At 45.6% G+C, this 24,904-nt stretch overlaps 3 protein-coding genes, 1 pseudogene and 1 gene segment (V, D, J or C); all 5 read right to left on the bottom strand.

Moving 5' to 3' along the window:
* The window catches only part of LOC112907482 (immunoglobulin lambda-1 light chain-like), a 699,686-nt gene that overhangs the window by 87,427 nt on the left and 587,355 nt on the right, over positions 1 to 24,904 (bottom strand). The window lies entirely within an intron of this gene.
* Positions 1 to 24,904, bottom strand: part of LOC112907540 (immunoglobulin lambda-1 light chain-like) — a 548,801-nt gene that overhangs the window by 98,658 nt on the left and 425,239 nt on the right. The gene's annotated exons all lie outside the window — the stretch shown is intronic.
* LOC112912349 (immunoglobulin lambda-1 light chain-like) overlaps positions 1 to 24,904 on the bottom strand; it is a 258,037-nt gene that overhangs the window by 75,251 nt on the left and 157,882 nt on the right.
* The window catches only part of LOC112907490 (immunoglobulin lambda-1 light chain-like), a 183,452-nt gene that overhangs the window by 152,973 nt on the left and 5,575 nt on the right, over positions 1 to 24,904 (bottom strand). The gene's annotated exons all lie outside the window — the stretch shown is intronic.
* On the bottom strand, positions 20,264 to 21,112 carry LOC112907469 (pre-mRNA-splicing factor SPF27 pseudogene; annotated as a pseudogene).

Below are 24,904 nucleotides of genomic sequence, written 5' to 3'. Positions count from 1 at the left end.
TCCCACCATTCACATCAATGTGGTTAAAAATGGAGGGTATAGGCTCAGTGAAATAACTCAATCAGAGAAAGATGATTATCATTTGTTTCACTCAAATGAGAAACTATAAGAAATGCAAGAGAACATAAGGTAAGGAGGGGTATGAGTGGGGGAAAAGAATCAGAGTGGAAGACAAAGAAAAAGAGTCTCTTAAATCTAGAAAACAAACTCTGTTGCTGATGGGGAGGTGAATGGGGGATGTGGTACGGCTTGAAGGAGGGCAGGTGATGTGATGGGCCCTGGGTTTTGACTGCAAAGAGGCTTGGGAATATATGGGTAATGATTCATCAGTCATTACCATGATTGTAGAGGTGATTACACTGTTCTGTACTTTTTCTGAAACTCACACCACTGTTTGCTTAGGATAGATTTTACTGTATATACCTTATAACTCAATAAAAAAAATGGAATGAAAAGAATATGAAAGGAAAACAAGAAGAGAAAACTAAACAAAATTTATGGTAGGCAAAGATTCCCAAGAGCATACTTTCACTTAGAGAGTGCTGTGCAGGAAATCTAGATCTACAGGAAACACACGCCTGAGTAAAAGAAAATATGAAGAAGCAGGCAGGAGCAGAGAAGGACAGTGATGTGTCAGATTGTCCCAGCCAGGGCTGCAGTAGAACCTTCGGGAGCCCTGGTGTTGGGTGTGTTCTCCAGAGTCGTAGAGAATAGTGGGTAAAGGTCCTGCTTCTCTGCCACCCGCATGAAGGTGTCACCAGACACAGGCTGCAAACAAGAAGGGAGCAAGGGGACATGTCCCTGCTGTGCCAGCTCTCTTCAACACAACTAATTCCTGGAGCAGCAGTTTCCAACAAGCCTCACCTCTGGGGAAATGACGGCTTCAATCCTGTAGATAAAGGTTAGGAACTCTGGTTGTCACCCATGACTTATAGGCAATGACAGACTCAGTATCATTATTTTTCCTGTTGTGACCCTTGGAGAATCAAGTCAGGCGGGCAGACAGATGCACCAACATACGTGCTCTAGGGCAGAAAAAATGTGTGACAAGAATACATGTAAAGGGAACACACAGTCTAGGACAATGAATTAAGCAGAATTCAGTAGGAGATGACTATTGGATAATATTCCAGACATCTCTAGAGAAAGACATTTAAAGTGAGAACTTTTGTTTATGAGTGAGAGCAGAGGGATGGGGGGGAAGGGCTAGGGAAGAAGGGTGGGAGAGGCAGAATGGGGAGGGATGGGGATGTTGGGAGAGTAGATCTCATGAACATACTCTCACTGTTGGCTCAGACTGCCTGGCCTCTCATATCAGAGTGTCAGTGGCATCACCTCCATCTCTCCTCCTGACTATTCTTGTCACCTGTTTCAGGCGCTCCTTCTGTTAAATTATAAATAGCTCACAAAGCCCTTAAGATCCCTGAATGAGACAATGATGCTAAAGGACTTCCAATCTGGAGCACTCTGCTAAGGTCACAGGCTACGCAAGAACTTTTGACATAAATTTTCATTCCTGGTCTCAGGATCTCTGGGCAACCTGTGAAGCCAACAGGCACCGAATGTCCAATTGGCAAGTGACACTCATTCTTGAAGCTGTTCATTATTTAATTTCATATCACAAGAGTTGACCAGTGGTCTCTGACTGTGACATTGATCCTGTTTTAAACTTGACGAACAGAAATGACCAGTAATGAAATCCTTTGAACCCTTTCAACCAAGACTTTGTACTTGTCATTCCCTCACTGGTTGGTTATCATTTAAGGACAACAGGGAATGCTCTTGCTCTCCCTTCTTTTTCATTCACTGTCACCACTTCTACAGTTTGTCCGTCTGTCCATTAAAACTATAGGGTTACTTTTGTTCCCCACATTATAAACACCAGAAGGCCCAGGTGAGCTGGGGAGTGGCATGATTCACACTACAGTTTTGGATATTATTTCCCTACGGTCCTCTTGGTTGCCTTCCCTACCAATGGAAGTCGTGGAGAAAAATCCCACTACGTCACCTGTGGGAGGCAGTTTGCAAGCACTTGGTAGACAATAATCTTTTATTGAGTGATCAGAGTTTCCTGGGATCCTTTGTGACTCCAGCCAACCACAAGCTAGAAAGAGACACTACAATTCTGAGCCCTGGTGTTCACCTCTCCTCCCACTCCTCCTGCATCTCTGCCCACACTCTCTCTCGAGAAAAACTCTACCTTCACTCTTCCTACCTACTTGGGAGTTGTCCGTTATGGGCTGCTCCTGGATTCTCCATCTCTGAGATCCATCACTAGGAGTACCCAACATGAATTTCTGTGGTCCAACACCAAAATCTCTCCCAACCCTGCTCAAGTCAGTGCCCAGGGAACAGGGTTACCTTCCTTGATACAACTGGACAACATTAACCCACAAGTGTGGGTGCACATGAAAATGCTTGGTTTTTAAATTCTTAAATGATAGGGGAGATCTACATACCCAGTAAACTTGCCCCACCCCCGATCACATGATTGGAGGTGGATCACTCATTGGGTTGAGATTCAGGGGAGTTATTATATTTATCATTGCAGTGCTCCCCCTTCCATTCTATTTCCGTCCTGGAAAAGTCCTGTACGCATCATGTGGACGACTTCCTGGCACCAGAAGAGTCAACTATAGATGGAGAAACCCATGCTGTGCTCCATGGTGGTCTTGTCACAGACATCCTAACATACACACTATGTTCCTAATCAGATCCCAGCTTGGCATCCATGATGGACTCAAGGTTCTCGGTCTAGTCTAACTCAGGGATCTAATGTTTCCTTTTGAATGTTCAATACTAGCAGGGGGCCTATTATATTTCATGATGAAGTGACAGTGAAGATATTCACTGAATAGACTTCCAACATCAACACCACAACACTAAGATCTATGTCCATTCCTTGAATAGGGACCCATCATGGATGCACTGGGTCTGATGGCTCATGGGGTCATCTCAGCTCAGATATCCCGTAGACTCAAATTCTTGCCTGGGAAGTTCAGGTCTTTTCAAGAATTATGGAGAGGAAAGAGAATGCTCTCAGCCAAAATTACCTAAATTTTGACCTGCCTCTTGGAACAGAGGTACAGCATGACAGAGTTTGCAAGAACAGTCATAGTTCTCAGGTCCCTGGGGAAGAACAGGTGGCAGCTGCCCCTGAATCCCCACAGGGAAGAGAAGAGAGAGGGTGAAAGGTTTTTTGCTCACTTCCCCATTTGTCTGTGTCACTGTGGCTACTGCTACCACTGGGTGCAAACAGTAATAATCTGCCTCATCCTCAGAATGGATGTTGGAGATGGTTAAATAGTGGTCAGCCCCAGAGCTGGAGCCTGAGAAGCGACTGGGGATCCCGTCCCCCCTGCTGTGGCTTCCATCACTGTTAACCTTCATCAGATACCGAGGGGCCTTCCCTGGTTGTTATTGTTGATACCAGTAAATAAAGTAACTGCTGTGCTCACTGCTCAGAGCGCAGGTGAGCTTGACCGAGGCTTCCAGGGAGGCAGATGCACTTGGAGGCTGGGTCAGCACGGGCAAAGCACAGAAACCTGAAAATACAAAAGACAAGAAAGATGTTGAATGTAGCAGACACTGGCCAGGGGTCCAGGAGTTCTGTTCTTGAAGGGAAAGGTCAGGGAGGTGGAATCCCGACCTGTAGAGAAAATGAAGGACAGGAGGTAAAGGGGGACCCAGTCCATGGTGGGGAGAGCCTTCAGGAATTCTGCTCTGAGACTTCTCACCCGGGTCTGTACTCTCCAACACCCATCTCATCCTCTTTGTGCATTTCAGAGAAGGAGGAGCATCAGATGCAAATCCATTCTCTGTTCTTCCATGTGTCTGTCTAAATAAGCTCTTGTCTGAACCCTGTACCCAAGAGCCTCACGCTGGTAATTTCCTGAGGTCAGAAGAAAGACCAGGTGTGAGTTTCAAAAGTGGAGAGATGATTTTACACAACACAAGTATCTTTAATGGAAGCAGCAGTCACATTCTTTGCACTTGAGCATTGAGAAGGGAATTTGGACTAATTGGGGTCACAAATCGAGACCACAGTTCCCTCTAACTACCCTGGGAGAATGTCATCCTACATGTATTGGCAGTTCGTCATAATGAATCCTTTTGAGTACCCAAGAGATGCTAGACCCTTGATGAGTGTTTATAGGCTCCACCTCAATGAGGAATTTTAAAAAACAGCTGCATGCTTCAGGCACAAATGTTCCACCAGTTTTTTAAATGAGGACGCTGACATTGAGAGATAGAATGTTTTCTCAGCCTCACCGAGTGATGAGCAAGTGGTTTCCAATGCAGGACACAACCCAGAGCCCAAGTTACCGACCGTCCCTGCCCTGCCCTCTTACCATGCTCCTTCTCCCCTCATCCCAACGTTTTTGTGACCCTCCAATCATAACCTCTCTTCTTTCTTCCAATGTCTGTCCTCCCTGAGTCTGTTTGGAAGGGTGCTGAGATCTTCATGGTGTTGGAGTTAGTGTGTCCCTGGGAAAAACAGCTTGTTGGCTGTGAGTCTATACTGCAAGGATATTTACCCTAAAGAAACCTAATTCATTGAACCTGCACAGTCTATTGTGCAGCTACAAGGTGTAGACAGATGCTGAGAATGAAATGTGGGTAGTCGCAATAGAGATGGGTTGTAGTTACGAAGGATGCATGAGATTTCAAAGACTTCGTATAAAAATAATGTAAAATACATCAGTGTTTTTACCTTTAATTCATATTGGATTACAGTTTCAAGTAATAGAACTAAACAAACTGTACTATGGAATCAAATACTATTCATTTTTTTCTCTTTTTCACAATGTAGCTGCTAAAAATTTTTTCCCAATGTATTGTTTTGAATTTGATTTCTTTTTTTAGAAAGATTTTGTCTTTTTATTCATGAGAAACACAGAGAGGGAGAGAGAGGGAGAACACCAGCAGAGGTAGAAGCAGGCTCCATTTAGGGAGTCTGATGTGGGACTGGATCCCGGGTCTCCAGGATAATGCCCGGGGCGGGAAGTGGTGCTAAACTGCTGAACCACCCAGGCTGCCCTGAATTTTATTTCTGATGGCCCAGCTGCTCTGCACGTCCCCAGTAGCAGTCACTTGCTTTTGGAAAAAAGTGAGAGAATCTTTTGGAGCATTCAAAATAGCCCATGTCGTAGCATTGAAAGCACAATGAGAGGCCACAATTTGGTGGTGAAGACCAGGGATTCTGGGGATCAGAAGATCTTGATTTTCTGCTGGATTGGCCACTTTCTAGCTTTGACCTCAGGCAAGTTACCCATCCTATACGCCTCAGCTGCTGCACCTGCAAATTGGGGTGATGATCAGAATGCTTATTCATAGAGTATTTGCGATTAAAGAATTCAATAAACGTGAAGTTCTTGGAATTGTGCTTCATATGTGTTAAGCACATAAAGAAGCTTTTCTCCTTCTTCCCCTTTTTAAGTCCTTTATCCTTAAACATAAAGAATAGTCACTGGAGTTTAGAGGATGAGGGATAGTATGGAAACACTGTATGTCTTAGGTTTGAGATGCTGAAAATTGGCAGATTTCCTGAAAACTCTAAAATCTCTCTCACTCTCACTCTCTGGCTCTGTCTCTCTGTCTCTTCTCTACCTCTCTCTCTCTCTCTCTCTCTCTCTCTCACACACACACACACACACACAGACACACAAAGAAACACATTGATTTGGGGAATATAAATAATAGTGAAAGGGAATAAATGGGAAAGAAGAAAAATAAGTGGGAAATATCAGAAAGGGAGACAGAACATGGAAGACTCCTAACTATGGGAAACGAACTAGGGGTGGTGGAAGGGGAGAAGGGTGGGGGGTGGTGGTGACTGGGTGGCGGGCATTGAGGTGCGCACTTGACCGGATGAGCACTGGGTGTCATTCTGTATGTTTGCAAATTGAACAACAATAAAAAATAAATTTATTATAAAAAAAGAAACACATATACTACACCACAGGCCATGAGAGGCAGTTGCCTTTGTCATAGGTCACAGGAGGCACATCCTCTCAGGCTGCTGTCCTGCTTGCTGGGTCTTTGGGACAGGGACATTGTCCTGGTTCCTTATAAGAAACAAAGCCAACATGGGTGTCCCAGCAGAGTTAGAGCAGGAATATTTATGGTCCACGCTGTGCCGTATGTGTCTTCTTATCCGGATTGTCTTACCGGAGTTGGCCCTACTTGTAACCTCCTAGTTCTAGGAAGGAGAACATAATTGTGTAGAAGCTGCCACCCTATATCCCAATGGTTGACATTCAGCGTGGGTCCTCTGACTCGATCACAGAGAGCAGCATGGCTAGGTGGACAGGGGCGGACTGATGGGCCTCAGGCTGGGGTTGTTAGCACTGAGGGAAGAGACCCTGGGACAGACAGACCAGGACACCTCTCACCGACCCCCTCTGGGGGCCAGAGAAGCACAAGAGGCCTTAAACACGCTCTAGACATGCCATGTCCACAGCAGAGCTGAGGTGGGCTCAGGAGGACCTAGACCTGCAGATGGAGGAGAAGCAGATCAGCTTCGTGTTCTGTGGGGACTCCATCACAAGGCACCTGGCACAGGACCCCACCTACTATGATTAGGAGATCCTTTTCTCACTCATAATCTGACTGGGAGAATGTGGAGGCCACCCTAGACCGTTATTCATTTGCTCACTGTGGAGGTAATCAGAGAGCAGGGATGGGCCTGGATGTCAACATTGAAGCTTGGGCCATTTAGGAGATGGTAAGGGTTTCTCCGGGGCTGTCAGTTATGCCCCACCTGAGCCTGGAGAACTTTGTGGCACCCATTCACCTGCAGAATCCCCAAGAGGAGGGAGAGAGCAACCATAGCAGAGACACTTGTGTATTGAATTATGCCCCCCCCGCTCCCAGATTCAGATGTTTGAAACCCAAGCCCCAGTATCTCTCACTGGGACCTTCTTATTGAAGAGGATCATGGCATATGTAATCAGGTAAAATAAAAAGGTTGCTATGGAGGAGGCGGCCCTTATCCATTTACATGGTATGCTTATAAAAACACAAATTTGGAGACAGAGTGTGTGAAGGAAAAACACCATACGAAGATAGAGAAGGAATCTAGAAGCCAAGGAATGCCAACACTGCCAGAAAACCACCAGGAGCTAGAAGAGAGTTAATGAAACAGATTCTCCTTCACAGCCTCCAAAACAGGCAGAAATCTGTTGGCACCTAGATCTCAGAATGCTGACCTCCAATCTGTGGGAAAACGTTCTTCCAAGGTCAGTTACCCCCTACCCCCGGCTTGTGGTGCTCCGTTATCTCAGCCCTAGCAAACTACTACAGTCACTCATCAGAAGTCTACTTTCTGACAGCAGCAGCATGGCTGGGTTCCTTCCAGTGGTGTTACTCTCTGTTTCACAGCCCTGGGAGGGGCATCCTGTCACGTGCTTTCCTCCCCTAGAGTGTTGGATTTTCCTTCCCCACAGGCTGGCTTCAATCCTCCAGACAGGCTGACTAAGGCTGCTGTTGGGATCCATTCTGTCTGGGGTTGTTCTGAGATTGTTTAGGTGTCTGGGAAAAATAGAGCAGGTCCCTGCTTCCTCCAAGCAGCCAACAGGTCAGAAAATGAGCCTTGGCCTCCAAATTTTGGTATCACATGACGTTCCTGGAATTGGAACAAAAGCACTGTCCCATGATTTCTCGCTGGTTGTGGAGTTGGGCCGCCTCAGGGCCTTCCATGAGGTGGCCATGGGGATGACCTGGTTTCTCCTGGTGCTAAGTGCAGTTGAGCAGGCAAATCTTTCTCTTTATTGTTATTACTACTATCTCTATTAAGCTTATTGATATTCCAACCCATATCTCCTGGAGTCTGCCATGGGAAGAGTTGTACACTAGTCTATTCGGTTTCTGGGGAAGTTGGGAAACTGCTCATTCAGATGGGGATCCAACTGTACATGGTACAGGTCACAGTGTAGCTGAAAATTTTACCTTGGATTCCCACAGAGGAAGACAACAGACTTCAATGCCACGGTTACCTCACTGAGACTCCACTGAGCTGTTGTCATTAAAGGGACACTTCAATGTTTTGTAGTGTTTAAAGTGAACTGAAGTGTTTTCTCATTGAGAGTGAGTGTCATCATTTGACAGCAAGTAAACCAGAAGCCCAGTGAGACTAGGTACCCCGGAAAATGGCGTATGTCGAGAGATGCAATCCAGGTGTCCTAGATTCAATCCCTGAGACCCGTGGGGCTGAGGTGGACTAGGTTAGAAAGAATGAAGTGTGGCCTAGGCTGGACAATAGGGCTTATGTCGCCTGACTCACTGCCATCCCCATCCCTGCTGAACTATAAGGTCCCCTCACCTTGCATTGGAAGGGTCAATGGGGTCATGTTCCAGGTTAGAAATGGAGAATCTGTCGTGGGGGGGGGGGTGGAGGCTGTTTGGCTGTGCTGGGCCCTGGTCTGGGTCCTGCTGGCTCCACTCAGCCTTACTGCTTGGTCTTCTAGCACTGCTCTCCTGGGCCAGTGAGAAAGACAGGGATCTCATGGCCCTCTCCAGGGTGCAGTTGTGTCTTACAAGCGACCAGAGGGCCTGCATTCTCTGGAGATTCTGGGGTTCTAGCATGCCGTTCTGGACTGAGCTCAGAGTTGGGGCATGCTCAGGGTCCTGTGGCGGCTGAGCCTGTAGGCAGATCATGGGAGGCAGCACATGGGCAAAGGGAGTGGACAGTGAGGTGGAGGGTCCAGATAATAATGGGCACCACAGATTTCTGTTTCCTGATCCACAGATAAGCCTGGCCACCTCAAGCCTCCACATGTCCTCACTGGTCCCCTTGAAGATGCTTCTCAGGGGGTGGAGGATAATCTCTGTACTTGTGATTTGGCTTCATGTATGTGCTCATGTAGAGCGGTGCTCATCTTGTGACATTTTAGGCAGTATTCATCCCTCTCTTATTGAAAGTCTTAAAGGCTGGGAGAGCAGGGGCATGTGGGGACATTCTGTAGCTGTTCTTGTGAAACATTCACATTAATATTCCATTTCTTCTTTGCGTGTGTGTAAAATACATAACAGAAAAGTTTCATCCTAATATTTTTAAAAATATATTAATTTTTATTGGTGTTCAATTTACCAACATACAGAAAAACACCCAGTGCTCATCCCGTCAACTGTCCCTCTCAGTGCCCGTCACCCATTCCCCCCCATCCCCCGCCCTCCTCCCCTTCCACCACCCCTAGTTCATTTCCCAGAGTTAGGAGTCTTTATGTTCTGTCTCCCTTCCTGATATTTCCCACACATTTCTTCTCCCTTCCCTTATATTCCATTTCACTATTATTTATATTCCCCAAATGAATGAGAACATACACTGTTTGTCCTTCTCGGATTGAGTTACTTCACTCAGCACAATACCCTCCAGTTCCATCCAGGGCAATTTACACACTTAATGCTATCCCTATCAAAATACAACTCTCTTTCTTCAGAGAGTTGGAACAGATCATCTTAAGATTTGTAGGGAATCAGGAAAGAACCCGAATAGCCAGGGGAATATTAAGAAAGAAAACCATAGCTGGGGGCATGACAATGCCAGATTTCAGGTTGTACTACAAAGCTGTGGTCATCCAAACAGTGTAGTACTGGCACAAAAACAGACACATAGATCAATGGAACAGAATGGAGAACCCAGAGGTGGACCCTCAACTTTATGGTCAACTAATATTCGATAAAGGAGGAAAGACTATCCATGCAAGAAAGACAGTCTCTTCAATAAATGGTGCTGGGAAAATTGGACATCCACATGCAGAAGAATGAAACTAGACCGCTCTCTTCACCATACACAAAGATAAACTCAAAATGGATGAAAGATCTAAATGTGAGACAAGATTCCATCAAAATCCTAGAGGAGAACACAGGCAACACCCTTTTTGAACTTGGCCACAGTAACTTCTTGCAAGATATATCCACGAAGGCAAGAGAAACAAAAACAAAAATGAGTTATTGGGACTTCATCAAGATAAGAAGCCTCTGTGCAACAGAAGAAACGGTCACCAAAACTAAAAGACAACCTACAGAATAGGAGAAGATAGTTACAAATGACCTATGAGATAAAGGGCTCGTATCTAAGATCTATAAAGAACTTATTACACTCAGCAGCAAAGAACCAAACCATCCAATCATTAAGTGGGCAAAAGACATGAATAGAAATCTCACAGAGGAAGACCTAGACATGGCCATCAAGCACATGAGAAAATGCTTAGCATCACTGGCCATCAGGGAAATACAAATCACAACCACAATGAGATACCACCTCACACCAGTGAGAATGGGGAAAATTAACAAGGTAGGAAACCACAAATGTTGGAGAGGATGTGGAGAAGGGGAACCCTCTTCTGCACTGTTGGTGGGAATGGGAACTGGTGCAGCCACTCTGGAAAACTGTGTGGAGGCTCTTAAAGAGTCATAAATAGATCTGCCCAAGACCCAGCGGTTGCACTGCTGGGGATTTACCCCAAAGATACAGATGCAATGAATCGCCGGGACACCTGCACCCCAATGTTTCTAGCAGCAATGTCCACAATAGCCAAACTGTGGAAGGAGCCTCGGTGTCCATCGAAAGATGAATGGATAAAGAAGATGTGGTTTATGAATACAATGGAATATTCCTCAGCCATTAGAAACGACAAATTCCTACCATTTGCTTCGACTTGGAGGGACCTGGAGGGTATTATGCTGAGTGAAATAAGTCAATCGGAGAAAGGACAAGCATTATATGGTCTCATTCTTTTGGGGAACATAAAAATTAGTGAAAGGGAATAAAGGGAAAGGAGAGAAAATGAGTGAAAATATCAGTGAGGGTGACAAAACATGGGAGACACCTAACTCTGGGAAATGAACAAGGGATAGTGGAAGGGGAAGTGGGGGAGTTATGGTGACTAGGTGATGGGCACAGAGGGGGGTACTTGGCAGGATGAGCACTGGGTGTTATACTCTAGTATGAACTCTAGTAAAAAAATAAATAAGTAAAGCTACAGAAAAACAAAAACAAAAAACAAAAAACACCCAGGGCTCATTTAATCATTTGCCCTATAATGCCCATCACTTGGTTACTTCATCTGCCAGCCGTCTCCCTCTCTAGCAATTGTCAGTTTGTTTCCTATGATTATGTGTCTCTTACGGTTTTTCCCCCTCTCTGATTTTGTTTTGTTGTATTTTCCCCTCCCTTCCCATAGGCTGCTCTGTTTTCTCTCTTAAATTTTACTTATGAGGAAAACCTCTGATAATTGTCTTCTCTGATTGACTTATTTTGCTTGGCATAATACCCTCCTGTTCCATCCAACCATGTTGTTGGAAATGGCAAGACTTTAGTTTTTGGATGGCTGAATGATACTTTGTTATATATACATATACATATACCACATGTATTTTATATATATAACATATATACATATAAACCATATATGGGCTTCATATACATATAAACCATATATGTGTATATATATGTTTATATATATAAATATATATATACATATACCTCATCTTCTTTGTCCATTGAGCTATCGATAGACATCTGAGCTCTTTCCATATTTTGGGTTTTGTGGACATTGCTGCTATAAACATTGGGTGCATGTGCCCCTTGGGATCATTGCATTGTATATTTGGGGTAAATGCATAGGAGTGCACTTGCTGGGTCATAGGGTAGTTCTATTCTTCACTTTTTGAGGAACATCCCTACTGTTTTCCAGAGTGGCTGTACTCCTTGCATTCTCACTAACAGTGTAAGAGGGTTCCTGTTTCTCTCCTTCTTCACCACATCTATCATTTTCTGACTTGTTAATTTTAGCCATTCTGAGCAGTGTGAGGTGGTATCTCATTGTGGTTTTGATTTGTATTTCCCTGATGCTGAGGACAGTTGAACATCTTTTCAGGTGTCTGTGAGCCATTTGTATGTCTTCTTTCAAGAAATATCAGTTCATGTCTCCTGCCCATTTCTTGATTGTATTATTTTCTCTTTGGGTGTTGAGTCTGATAAGTTCTATATAGATCTTGGATACTAGCCCTTTATCTGATAAGACATTTGCCAATAAATACCGTTTCCCATTCTGTCGGTGTCTTTTGGTTTTGTCGACTACTTCCTTTGCCATGCAGGAGGTTTTTTATCTTGACAAAGCCTCAGTAGTTCATTTTTGCCTTTGTTTCCCTTCCTTTGCAGATGTGTGTAGTTAAGAGGTTTCTGTGACTGAGTTTGAAGAGGTTGCTGGCTGTGTTCTCACTTAGGATTTCGATGGATTCCTGTCTTACATCCATTTTGAGTCTATTTTTGTGTATGGTGTAAGAGAAAGATCCAATTTCATTCTTCTTCATGTGTTTGTCTAATTTTCCTAATGCCATCTGTTGAAGAGACTGTCTATTATCCTTTGGATATTCTTTGCTGGTCTTTGAAGATTAGTTGGCCCTCAAGTTGAGGATTCACTTCTGGCTTCTTTTTTCTGTTCCATTATTCTATGTGTCTTTTTTTGTGTGCCAGAACCACACTATCTTGATGATTAAAGCTTTGTAGTACACTTTCAAGTCCAGAATTCTAATGCCAAGAGCTTTGGTTTTCTTTTTCAACAACCTTTGTCTACTCAGGGTCTTTTCTGTTTCCATGCAAATTTTACGATTCTTTGTTCCAGCTCTGTGAAAGTGTTGATAGTATTTTGGTAGGTATTGCATTGAGTGTGTAGATTGCTCTGAGTACCATAGGCATTGTAACATTATTTGTTCTTTCAATCCACGAGCATGGTCTGTTTTACCATTTCTTTGTGTCTACCTCAATTTATTTCATAAGCATTCTACAGTTTTCAGAGTAGTCCTTTACCTCATTGGTTAGATTTATTCTTAGGTATGTTAGGGTTTTTTGTGCACTTGTAAGTGGGATCAATTCTTAATTTTTCTTTTTTCTGTCTCATGGATAGTGTATAGAAATTCCACTGATTTCTGTGCATTGGTTTCATATCCTGTCACTTTGCGGAACTCCTAAATGAGTTCTAGCAATTTTGGGGTGGAGTCTTCCTCTACGAAGGGTGAGAGTTTGACTTCTCCTTGCCACTTTGGAGGTCTTTTGTTTCTTTTTATTGTCTGATTGCTGGGTCAAGACTTCTAGGACTCTGCTGAACAACAGTGGTGGGAATGGACATCCCTGTCGTGTTACTGACTTTGAGGACAAGCTCTCTGTTTTTCACGGTTGAGAATGATACATGTTGTAGGCTTTTTCTATATGGCTTTCATGATATTGAGGTATGTTCCCTCTATCCCTACACTGTGGAGAGTTTTAATCAAAAAAGAATGCTGTATTTTGTCAAATGCTTTTTTTTGTAGTAATTGAGAGGATGATATAGTTCTTATCCTTTCTTTCAATAATGTGCTGTATCACGTTGATTGATTTGTGGATGTTGAACTTCCCTTACAGCCCAGGAATAAATCCCACTCTCTCATGTGATTAATCCTTTTAATGTACTTTGGATCCTATTGGCTAGTGAGAAATTTCTTGGTGAGAAATTTGGCATCCCTGGCATTCCTGTTCACCAGTGATATTGGTCTTTATTTTTATTTTTTGGTGGGGTCTTAGTCTAGTTTTCAGATTAAGGTAATACTGGCCTCAAAAAAAGTGTTTGGTAATTTTCCTTCTGTTTCCATTTTTTGAAACAGCTTCAGAAAGATAGGTATTAATTGGTCTTTAAATGTTTGGTAGAATTTACCTGGGAGAGGAATCCTGTCCTAGGTCCTTGGAGAAAGAGGGAGAGGGGAGGGAGAGAGAGAGAGAGAGAGAGAGAGAGAGAGAGAGAGCAGGAAATGGTAGGTGCAAGGCAGCAGCAGTCCCTGCACAGGGAGGGAAGACTGCCCAGACTAACAGGGGAGGTGGGACAACCTCAACCAGAATGTTCCAGGTCCTGAAACTCTTCCTCTCACTCTGTCAGCTGCCTGTGGGGGGCTTTGTGTTGTGGTCAGGGGCCCACCTCAGGACCATGGAAGTGCCACCCAGTCACTGTTCCTTTCTGGAGAAATTCTATGGGGAGAATCCCCAGATTATAATTCCCTAGAGGACCCTTTCCACCATCCTTTAACCTGAAAATCCCTAGAATAATTATTTAGGCCATGAGATTCCCAATGAAGAACTTTCTATTTCATCAGGGCAATAAGAAATTTCATGAGGAAGTATTCCATTGGAGGTTGCTATGATTTTGTGAGTAGGGAAAATGTTTTTCTCTCCCAGATAGGAAGGTATCCCTCTGATAGAAGCCAGGGTCGAAATCGGGGAAGCTTCTGGTCTTCCTTCCTTTTTTTTTTTTTTTTTTTTTAAAGATTTTTATTTATTTATTTTTTTTAATTTATTTATGATAGTCACAGAGAGAGAGAGAGAGGCAGAGACACAGGCGGAGGGAGAAGCAGGCTCCATGCACCGGGAGCCCGACGTGGGACTCGATCCCGGGTCTCCAGGATCGCGCCCTGGGCCAAAGGCAGGCGCCAAACCGCTGCGCCACCCAGGGATCCCTGGTCTTCCTTCTTTTTTTTTTTTTTTTTTTTTTTTTTTAAATTTTTTATTTATTTATGATAGTCACAGAGAGAGGGAGAGAGAGAGGCAGAGACATAGGCAGAGGGAGAAGCAGGCTCCATGCACCGGGAGCCCGACGTGGGATTCGATCCCGGGTCTCCAGGATCGCGCCCTGGGCCAAAGGCAGGCGCTAAACCGCTGCACCACCCAGGGATCCCCCCTGGTCTTCCTTCTTAATACATTTCTCATTTGTCATTTGAAGCAAAGAAATTGCTGTACAACTCAAATTCAAAACAACATTTCAAAGAATCATGGAGAGAAATTTCATTTATGCAAAAGTTTCATTCAAGTGTTGGAAGAGGGCTTTCCCCTCAGAAGGACAGAAGTCCCCTGAATGCAAGCGTGGCCACCAATCGGGGTCACTGGGTCATGGGTATGAGTCCATGTGGGTCAGACTTGAGCTAAGGGTCAGGGATGCCTGGTGCAGGTGATGGGATCTGGGCACTGGGAGGAGAGAGGTGCATGAGGAAGTCCCCAGGTGGGCCCCCAGATGGAGTCTGAACTTTCTCCACAGTTTCTATAAAGCCCATGGAGAGAAGGGCCTGGGACGACAGGGGTTTTTCCCCCTCAGGATGCCCCAGGCAGCCCTTCATGATGTGGGGACCCCTCACCCAAGGCCCAGATGTGACACAGCCCCTGGGGCCCATCCAGGCCACCTGTCTCCAGGAGAAGAAGGATTACTGCCACTGTGCTGTCTGAGACCACCGTCCCCCATCCTGAGTGACATGTGATGACCTCTGGGCCCACATGATGTATGACTTCCTAAATCTTATTGCCTTGTATAAAAGTTGATATGGATTCTACACACAAAATAAGCACCAGTTTGCAGAAAAGATTTAGTCCTCCTCCCTGTTCAGAGATGTGAACATACAGGAGAGGACAGAGAACTTGCTAGAGTCTCCTCCCTTTCAGGGGTGCGGCGAGGACTAGGGAGGAACTTGATCCTGATGCTTGACCTGCACCTGGTCAGAGGGCAGCCAAGAGTGAGAGCCAGACCACAGAGGAAGTTTTGTGTCCCACTGCCCATCCTTCAGTCACTTGCGTCACATTTGGGTGCTCCCACTGCCCTGCTAAGTGTCAAGGCCAAGTCCCACTACTCTAGGCCCTCAGTCTGCTCTACCTCAGTGGAGCTGTGTCCCTGTGTTATGTCTTCAGAATTGGGCTTCGACGTTTACTCATATCTGTAGGACGATTTGGTGGACAGGTTTGGCTTTTACTGCTCAAAGAGGCATGTTCAAGGGCGAAGCTCATCCCCAGAGCAGGGGATCCTGGGCCCACCCAGGATGACGAACACAAGGGAAGGTCAGTGTCAGGTGAGGGGATCAAAGGGCCTGAAAGTGAGAAGAGGAGAGAGAACCTGAGGGAGACAGGGAGGCTCAGCCAGAAGTGACTGTCCAGCCTGAGGGAGGGAGCCATGTCAACAAATGTGATGACAGGGCCCTGACCCCATGGAGTCTGTTGGGAAGGACTGCTGGGGCCTGGTGCCTCACACTGTGTCTCCCTGGGGTCCTGTCACCTGTGCTGGGAGCAGCTGGGGAACAGGATGAAGCTGCTCCGGTTGTGCTTCTTGATGGACCAGGACACAGGCTTCCCCAGAGCTATTCCACCTACTGATGCACGGCCCCCTCCAGAATGCTCCACTTGCATCTGCATCTTGGGGAGCCCACCTCTCCTGGAGACTGTCCTCACTGAAATTCACAGGGTGTGGGTCCATACTCCATGGAAAGTCTCACTTCCTCTGCTTATCTCCTTAGGCTCTACTGGGCCCCCTGTGACATGGGGCTTAACTGTCCTGCTCTGGTCACCTGAGCTTCACTCAGTTCGTAGCCAGTAGTGATGTGGGAAAGAATGGTTCAGGAATAGTTTCTGTCGGGAGCCTGGGTGACTCAGTGACTGAGCGTCTACCTTTGTCTCAGGTCGTGGTCCTGGGATCCTGGGATCAAGTTCCACCTTGGGCTCCCTGCTAGGAGCCTGCTTCTCCCCTGCCTATGTCTCTGCCTCTTTCTCCGCGTGTCTCATGAATAAAGAAATCTTTAAAAGAAAAAAAATAGAGTCTGTGTACCGCTACATGAGTGTGTCCTGCGGTTGGGCAATGCCTCATGAAACACTACCTGCAGGGCTATGGGGGCAGCGAGTGTACCCGGCCTCCTTCAGCTCCTCCTAGAATGAGTCAGTAGAAGTGAGGACGCTGCTGGGGTGAGTTGTGCTGTCACGGGGGAACTGAGTCTCTACACACCTGGGGCAGGCAGGGGTATGTATGGATTCAAGGGAATCCATGGGGCTCCCTGGGTTTATGATAAAGTCATGACTGCACCACAATCCAGTTCAGCAGGTCCGATAATGGACCAGAATTCCCGAAGGAACCTGTAGTCCCACCCAGTGGCTGGGAGGATCACCAGCTCAGGGGTTTCTGAAGGAAGGTGCTCCTGGGGTTCGTGGTGAGGAGAGTAGTTACAGACCCCCCTCTGAGCAGAGGGTAGTGGCTGAAATGAATAGGACAGAAGGATCCAGTGTTTCTCCTTCTGTGGCAGGAATGCACCTGGCTACATTGTCATCAGATGTTTCTGTTTCCTCCACCTGTGTCATCCCATCAGCACCTAACATCAGGTGTGTTCACAGGAGCAAATTTTCTATCTCAGTATTGACGTTTAGGATGACAAATCAGGTGAGACAGAGATCAATATCCCTAGGAGACAGAAGTGTAGCTTGTATCCTCAATGGGAGAAAGAACTTATGTGTGGATGTGTCAGACAGTTGCACATTATCAAGTGGAAGCAAGGACCCGATATTCCCCTTATTTGCAGGCTGTGGTTTGTGTGGATCTGAGTGGATCTCCTGTGGACAAGGAGGAGTCAGTAGCTTCTTATGTGTCACATTGACAGACTGAACTCATTTCATACCATTATTTTCTATCCCTATTTCTGGGTCAGGTGGGTGTAGAGAGATATTATTGTGCAGAACGTGGGGTAGACCTGTGGCCGCACCCGTTGTGTGTCTCCTGTCGTTGCATATCTTCTGGCCATTCTGTAGGACGAGGGCACTGTCCCGATTCTCCCCCAATCACCATCAGGGTGGATGTGACTCTCCAACTGTCTGTCACAATCTAGAGCATCTGGTGTGTCTGATTCTGGGAAGGGTGACACAGATGGGAGAAAGGGTTTGTGTGTCATTTCCGCATCTGCCTGTGTCACTGTGAGCATCAGCACTGCTGTCCCACACCTGGCATTAATAGCCTCGTCCTCGGCCAGCGCCCCGCTGATGGTCAGGGTGGCCGTGTTCCCCGAGTTGGAGCCAGAGAATTGCTCAGGGATCCCTGTCGGCCTGTTGCTATCTCTATAGATAATCAGCACGGGGGCCTGGCCCTGCTTCTGCTGGTACCAGTAAACATTTCTACTTCCAATGCTGTCTCTCGCACAGGTGATGCAGGCCGGCTGCCTCAGGGTCACAGTCACTGATGGCGGCTGAGTCAGCACATAGGAGGCCACAGCACCTGCAAGAGAGAAAAGGAGAGGTGGGTTCCCAGCTCTAAGTCTCAATTCAAAGAGGACCCCAGGTGCCTGACCTCAGCCCCAACAAGTCTCTGGGGGTCTGTTTCTACCTCCCCTCATCTCACCCCTGGTTCCCTGGGTATAGCTGGTGGGTGGAGCCTTTGGACAAAGGAGACAACATTAATTTTCCCTGGGTCGGGGCAACCCCTCAGGCTCTCACAGAGTGAGTGAGCAAGTGGTAAGACTTCACTCCTCAAGCCTTTTCATTTGGGTCCTACCCTCTCCAGGCACCCTGTTCTGGACTCAGGGTCAGTTTTGGGCTGGTCCCCAAAACTTGCTGATGCCCTGGGAGTGACCAGGGCTCAGTACCTGTGCAGTAAGCCAGGAGGCTGAAGAGGAGGGGGATCCAGGCCATGGTGGAAACACCCCGATTCTTCTCCCCAGGTCCTTGCCTAGGCACAGTTTCCTCCTAGACCTCTCTTATCCCCTTGCTGGAGACACCTGCTGGTCATGCAAATGAGCCAGGGCTCAGAGGCTCTTCCTTTAGAGCTTGTGTTTTGAGAGCAGGGCTCAGACCTAAAGGACAAGGACGTGGTTGGAAAGCCTCTTGCAGACCTAGCCTCAGACCCGGGGACTGTACTTTAACCTCTGTGTCTAGTGGGCTCTGGTTTCCTCCCTTAGATTCTGTAGCCTTTGCACCTGGGAAACGTGAGGAGGCTGAGGGCAGTGCAGCATCCTGCCCCAGATCCCTGTTTGTGAGCATCAAGCCTCAACAAAATTGTCCTCTTGGTAAGGGCACACGGAGGTTTTGGGAGCCTTCTAGGTGTTCTAGCTTTCTGACTATGAGGGTAGTTGTAGGGCAGGACAAGGCTGCTGTGCCTTAGTGTCCGCAGGGTGCAGTAAGTGCGAGGGAGAGATCTAGACCTTGAGCAAAGTCTGATAGTGACAGGAATGACAGCAGGAATGACAGCAGGAATGGGATGGCAGGAGAGCCGTGAATCCTGGAGCTGGGCTAGTGACAGAGGCAAATCTATGAGACCCCTGAGTCTGAGAGACGTCAGGTCAGAACTTACATCAGTGTCCAAGGTTATACTGCAGAAATCCTGCACCTTTCCCCGCAGGTCTCAGGGCCCAGTGACTCTGCCCCCCTCCTGTTAGAACCCCTGATACCAGGCTCACCCCCTGTGCAGGTGGCTTCGCCAGGTCATCTCGGCTGCCCCCTGGTGGCCGCTCTGCACTGGCTGCTGGAGGCCCAGGGAAGTCCCTAGTCCAGGTGGAGATGGAGAGCCCACTGCTCACATCCTGGTTCCCTGCTCTTGCCCTGTTTACCGAGGGCAGAAGTTACTCTTCTCTTCATGGACCCTGACAGGCTCTAGACCAGGCAGGTAGTGATCGGATTCTCCTTGGACATTGCTATAGTCTCAGCCGAGGAGGAGACGGCCCGTGGGCCCTCAGAGCACACATTTCTGGGGTGTTGGGTGAAATGGGTTGAGTGCAGGACTGGGTGCCTGGGGGACCCAGGATGCAGAGACTGCCTCCTATTGGTGCAGACACGGGGTTCTGGGCCCAAATAGGGTGGTGGTGGCTCCTGCTCCACATCCAGGGATTGAGAACACTCAGTCAACATTCAGACCCACTTTGTTCTGGAAGACATTCTGTCCTGGGGATCAGCGTGAACAAGACAGAGGCCCTGCCTCATAGATTTATGCTGTGAGTGGGGCAGCAGGGTGGACACCCTTGCTCTGGTGACACAGCACACAATCTCTACCAGCTTCTCTTCTATATTCATTCAATATCCAGACCATTGCCACGTTGAGATCCCTCTGGGTCCTGATTGACCCTGTGGTGTAGCACTTGCCCAAAGAAGTATCTGTGTCTGGGGTCCTTTCCGCGGACATTGCCTTTTTTGAGGGAAAGAATGACAGTAGACAAATGGATCTTAGTGGATCTCCTGTGGACAAGGGGGACTCGGTGGCTTCTTATGTGTCGCATTGACAGACTGAACTCATTTCTTTTTTTCCCCCCTTGGATGTGTTTGTTTTATTTTTTAATAATAAATTTATTTTTATTGGTGTTCAACTTGTCAACATACAGAATAACACCCAGTGGTCATCCCGTCAAGTGCCCCCCTCAGTGCCCGTCACCCATTCACCCGACCCCCCGCCCTCCTCCCCTTCCAGCACCCCTTGTTAGTTTCCTAGAGTTAGGAGTCTTTTTTTTTCCACACTTAAAGTTTTTATTTTGCTAAAATGCACAAATCTAACAGTCCACACTCTACAATAAACATTTAACCATAATGGTTCCCCTAAGATGCTGTTCTCCCTTACAGTTGAGATGCCTAATCTTTGAAAGCCCAGCTTGCCTTCCTTGCTTCCCACCAAAATGATCTGTCTGTTAGAAGTCTTGCCGGATGTTTTCCTTGTTTGCCTCGCCATGTTGCTGCTTCATTTGAAATATTTCATTTTCTAATTGCACAATAGTCCTTTCAATATCATAATTCTTACTGACCAGGGATACCCAAGTGGACTCCATTTCCCTTAATTTAGATCCAGCTGTGAGCTGCATGTTCTTTTGCTGCCAGTTTAAATCTTGAATATGTTTCCTTAACTTCTGGAGCTCTTTCTGTGCATGTTCAATCATGTGAACTAGATTTTCATTATATACTTTCCAGGCATTGCATCCATGCTGTGACATTAGTTCCAGATTCTCATTTCGAACTGCCTGATGCTCTAACTGGGCCATAGAATTGTTTACACATTCTTGCCATGCAGCATTGTCACTTTTCTGCCCCGAGGAAGGGGCTGGAAGTTCATGTCGTTTCATACTGAGTAATTCTATTGGTTGTTGAGCAGCCAGTCTTTCAAATTCATTTCTCTTTATGTCAGTTTCGAAAGCTGAGTAATCCAGGGCTGTCAAGTAGCTCAGGTAGTTCTTAGTGGGTCGGTATCTGTGGGTTTCCTCCTCCACCAGCACTGCAGCCGCTTCCCGCACACCCGGCGCTTCATAACCTTGGTCAAAATACAGCAGCGCATCTACCACCACCTCTCCGGCGACTAAACCTGTGCCTGCCATTCTCAGCCTCCCAGAGTTAGGAGTCTTAATGTTCTGTCTCCCTTTCTGATATTTCCCACACATTTCTTCTCCCTTCCCTTATATTCCCTTTCACTATTATTTATATTCCCCAAATGAATGAGAACATATAATGTTTGTCCTTCTCAGATTGACTTATTTCACTCAGCAGAATACCCTCTAGTTCCACTGAAGCAAATGGTGGGTATTTGTCATTTCTGGTGGCTGAGTAATACTCCATTGTATACATAAACCACATCTTCTTTTTTTAATTTTTATTTATTTATGATAGTCACACAGAAAGAGAGAGAGAGAGGCAGAGACACAGGCAGAGGGAGAAGCAGGCTCCATGCACCGGGAGCATGACGTGGGATTCAATCCCGGGTCTCCAGGATCGCGCCCTGGGCCAAAGGCAGGCGCTAAACCGCTGTGCCACCCAGGGATCCGAAAGCCACATCTTCTTTATCCATTCATCTTTCGATCGACACCGAGGCTCCTTCCACAGTTTGACTATTGTGGACATTGCTGCTAGAATTTAGAAACATCGGGGTGGAGGTGTCCTGGTGTTTCATTGCATCTGTATCTTTGGGGTAAATCCCCAACAGTGCAATTGCTGGGTCATAGGGCAGGTCTATTTTTAACTCTGTGAGGAACCTCCACAAAGTTTTACAGAGTGGCTGCACCAGTTCACATTCCCACCAACAGTGCAGAAGAGGGTTCCCTTTTCTCCACATCCTCTCCAAAATTTGTGGTTTCCTGTCTTGTTAATTTTTCCCATTCTCACTGGTGTGAGGTGGTATCTCATTGTGGTTTTGATCTGTATTTCCCTGATGGTAAGTGATGCAGAGCATTTTCTCATGTGCATGTTGGCCATGTCTACATCTTCCTCTGAGAGATTTCTCTTCATGTCTTATGCCCATTTCATGATTGGATTGTTTGTTTCTTTGGTGTTGAGTTTAAGAAGTTCTTTATAGATCTTGGAAACTAGCCTTTTATCTGATACGTCATTTGCAAATATCTTCTCGCATTCTGTAGGTTGTCATTCAGTTTTGTTGACTGTATCCTTTGCTGTGCAAAAGCTTCTTATCTTGATGAAGTCCCAATAGTTCATTTTTGCTTTTGTTTCTTTTGCCTTCGTGGATGTATCTTGCAAGAAGTTACTGTAGCTGAGCTCAAGAAGGATGTTGCCTGTGTTCTCCTCTAGGATTTTAATGGAATCTTGTCTCACATTTAGATCTTTCATCCATTTTGAGTTTATCTTTGTGTATGGTGAAGAGAGTGGTCTAGTTTCATTCTTCTGCATGTGGATGTCCAATTTTCCCAGCACCATTTATTGAAGAGACTGTCTTTCTTCCAGTGGATAGTCTTTCCTCCTTTATCGAATATTAGTTGACCATAAAGTTGAGGGTCCACCTCTGGGTTCTCCATTCTGTTCCATTGATCTATGTGTCTGTTTTTGTGCCAGTACTACACTGTTTGGATGACCACAGCTTTGTAGTACAACATGAAATCTGGCATTGTGATGCCCCCAGCTATGGTTTTCTTTTTTAAAATTCCCCTGGCTACTCGGCGTCTTTTCTGATTCCACACAAATCTTAAAATAATTTGTTCTAACTCTCTGAAGAAAGTCCATGGTATTTTGATAGGGATCGCATTAAACGTGTAAATTGCCCTGGGTAACATTGATATTTTCACAATAGTAATTCTGCCAATCCATGAGCATGGAATATTTTTCCAATTCTTTGTGTCTTCCTCAATTTATTTCAGAAATGTTCTATAGTTTTTAGGATAGAGATACTTTACCTCTTTGGTTAGGTTTATTCCTAGGTATCTTATGCTTTTGGATGCAATTGTAAATGGGATTGACTCTTTAATTTCTCTTTCTTCAGTCTCATTGTTAGTGTATAGAAATGCCACTGACTTATGGGCATTGATTTTGTATCCTGCCATGCCGCCAAATTGCTGTATGAGTTCTAGCAATCTTGGGGTGGAGGCTTTAGGGTTTCTATGTAGAATATCATGTCATCGGTGAAGAGGGAGGGCGTGACTTCTTCTTTGCCAATTTGAATGCCTTTAATGTCTTTTTGTTGTCCGATTGCTGAGGCGAGGACTTCCAGAACTATGATGAACAGCAGTGGTGAGAGTGGACATCCCTGTCTTACTCCTGATCTTAGGGGAAAGGCTCCCAGTGCTTCCCTATTGAGAATGATATTTGCAGTGGGGTTTCTGTAGATGGCTTTTAAGATGTTGAGGAATGTTCCCTTTATCCCTACACTCTGAGGAGTTTTGATCAGGAATGGATGCTGTATTTTGTCAAGTCCTTTCTCCACATCTAATGAGAGGATCATATGGTTCTTGGTTTTTCTCTTGCTGATATAATGAATCACATTGATTGTTTTACGAGTGTTGAACCAGCCTTGTGTCCCAGGGATAAATCCTACTTGGTCATGGTGAATAATTTTCTTAATGTGTTGTTGGATCCTAGTGGCTAGTATCTTGTTGAGAATTTTTGCATCCATGTTCATCAGGAATATTGGTCTATAATTCTCCTTTTTGGTGGGGTCTTTGTCTGGTTTTGGAATGAAGGTGATGCTGGCTGGCCTCATAGAATGAATTTTGCAGTACTCCATCTCTTTGTATCTTTCCAAACAGCTTTAGTAGAATAGGTATGGTTTCTTCTTGAAACGTTTGATAAAATTCCCCTGGGAAGCCATCTGGCCCTGGAATTTAGTGTCTTGGGATGTTTTTTGATGACTGCTTCAATTTCCTCCCTGGTTATTGGCCTGTTCAGGTTTTCTATTTCTTCCTGTTCCAGTTTTGGTATTTTTTCGCTTTCCAGAAATGCGTCCAATTCTTCTAGATTGCCTAATTTATTGACGTATAGCTGTTCATAATATGTTTTTAAAATCGTTTGTATTTCCTTGGTGTTGATAGTGATCTCTCCTTTCTCATTCATGATTTTATTAATTTGAGTCCTTTCTCTTTTCTTTCTAATAATGCTGGCTAATGGTTTATCTATCTTATTAATTCTTTCAAAGAACCAACTCCTGGTTTTGTTGATCTGTTCCACAGTTTTTCTGGTCTCGATTTTGTTGAGTTCCGCTCGAATCTTTATAAACTCTCTTTTTCTGCTGGGTGTAGGATCTATTTGCTGTTTTTTCTCTTGCTCCTTTAGGTGTAAGGTTAGCTTCTGTATTTGAGTTCTTTCGAGTTTTGGAAGGGATGCTTGTATTGCAATGTATTTCCCCCTCAGGACTGCATCCCAAAGATTTGGGATCCCAAATCTTGCTGCATCCCAAAGATTTTGAACGGTTGTATCTTCATTCTCATTAGTTTCCATGACTCCTTTTAATTCTTCCTTAATATCCTGGTTGACCCATTCATCTTTTATCAGGATGGTCCTTAACCTCCACGTGTTTGAAGTCCTCCCAAACTTCTTGTTGTGATTTAGTTCTAATTTCAAGACATTATGGTCTGAGAATATGCATGGGATGATCCCAATCTTTTGGTATTGGTTCAGACCCGATTTGTGACCCAATATGTGGTCTTTTCTGGAGAAAGTTCCATGTGCTCTTGAGAAGAATGTGTATTCAGTTGAGTTTGGATGTAAAGTTCTGTAGATATCTGTGAAATCCATCCTGTCCAGTGTATCATTTAAAGCTCTGGTGATGGGAAGGGTGATACAGAAAAAGAAGGCGCTTGTGCCTCATTTCCCCATCAGTCTGTGTCAATGTGAGCCTTACTACTAAGGTCTGCTGACTGGTAGTAATAGCCCTGTCCTCAGCTTAGCCACGCTGAT

This window comes from Vulpes vulpes, chromosome 10 (assembly GCF_048418805.1).
Source record: "Vulpes vulpes isolate BD-2025 chromosome 10, VulVul3, whole genome shotgun sequence".
In the NCBI taxonomy this organism is placed as follows: domain Eukaryota; kingdom Metazoa; phylum Chordata; class Mammalia; order Carnivora; family Canidae; genus Vulpes; species Vulpes vulpes.
The sequence above is the reverse complement of the archived record's forward strand: the minus strand, read 5'-3'. Positions and strand labels throughout refer to the sequence as shown.